This window comes from Tachysurus fulvidraco, chromosome 26 (genome assembly GCF_022655615.1).
Source record: "Tachysurus fulvidraco isolate hzauxx_2018 chromosome 26, HZAU_PFXX_2.0, whole genome shotgun sequence".
NCBI lineage: Eukaryota > Metazoa > Chordata > Actinopteri > Siluriformes > Bagridae > Tachysurus > Tachysurus fulvidraco.
The window spans coordinates 16,424,009-16,425,886 of NC_062543.1; positions in this window are offsets into that span (position 1 = coordinate 16,424,009).

The following is a 1,878-nucleotide window of genomic DNA, read 5'->3' on the forward strand; positions in this document are numbered from 1 at the left end:
AGAGACTGTTAAATGTGATCATGCTGTTAATTAACACAGTGCTAACATGGCTAACTTGACAAACAGCTAGTTAACCGCTCACATGCAAGCTGCTGATCCGACGTCATGCTGATATTAAACATCTATCTGTTATTAAAGTGTCTCCTTAGTGTTTTAGGTAATAGACTAGCATCAAAAACATTGCTAAATATGCTAATGACCAATCACAGGTGTTCAGTTTCCTGCTAAAAGTATAACTTTAATCATTTCTAAACTTATAATAATTTCATTTTAATATCGATGCCAATTTTAAAACACCTCAAACGATGCAAATTAACACCTGAAAGATGAGTGTGAAGGTTCTCCTGGAGGTCTCATGAAGGTTCTGCAGGAGGTTCTCCTGAGCTCTGCATGTTCTGAGTGTGTACCTGAAGCTGAGGTGAACTTCAGGTCCGACACATGCTAATGCTTCCAGTCGCGTGGCTAACATCAGCTCCGTCACCGGTGAGATGAGACACGACTCATTTCTCATTGTCCTCAGTCACCGCCAGAGTTTCTCTTCAGTTTTAACACAAAACCAGAATTCTACAAACACCTCAGAAGAACTTTTGTGTTTATAAGTTAAAGATTTTTTGTTTGTTTTGTTTAAAAACAAATTGTGGTGTAAAGTTGTGAAATGTTCCATTATATAAAGGTTTTGTAGCAAAAATTGAAAATAAAAATAGAGTTTTATGTTTATGTTGTTTGTTGTTAAATACCATGAGAACAAAAATCACCAAATGAACACACACCACCAACACACACCACTAACACACACCACTAACACCAACACACACCACTAACACACACCACCAACACCAACACACACCACCAACACACACCGCCAACACCAACACACCACTAACACCAACACACACCACCAACACACACCGCTAACACCAACACACAACACTAACACACACCACTAACACCAACACACACCACTAACACACACCACCAACACACACCACCAACACACACCACTAACACCAACACACACCACTAACACCACCAACACACACCACTAACACCAACACACACCACCAACACACACCACTAACACCAACACACACCACCAACACACACCACTAACACCAACACACACCACTAACACCAACACACACCACTAACACCAACACACACCACTAACACACCAACACACCACCACAACACCACCCACACACACCACTAACACACACCACACACACCAACACCACCACCACACACACCAACCACACACCACAACACACCAACACACCACTAACACCAACACACACACACCACAACACAACACCACCAACACCAACAACACCAACACACACCACCAACACACACCACCAACACCAACACACACCACCAACACACACCACTAACACCAACACACACCACCAACACCAACACACACCACCAACACACACCAACACACACCACCAACACACACCACTAACACACAACACCAACACACACCACTAACACACAACACCAACACACACCACTAACACCAACACACACCGCTAACACCAACACACACCACTAACACCAACACACACCACCAACACCAACACACCACACCCACAACACACCACCCACTAACACCAACACACAACACCAACACACACCACCAACACACACCACTAACACCAACACACACCACCAACACCAACACACCACTAACACCAACACACACCACCAACACACACCACCAACACACACCACTAACACACAACACCAACACACACCACTAACACACAACACCAACACACACCACTAACACCAACACACACCGCTACCACCAACACACACCACTAACACACAACACCAACACACACCACTAACACCAACACACACCGCTAACACCAA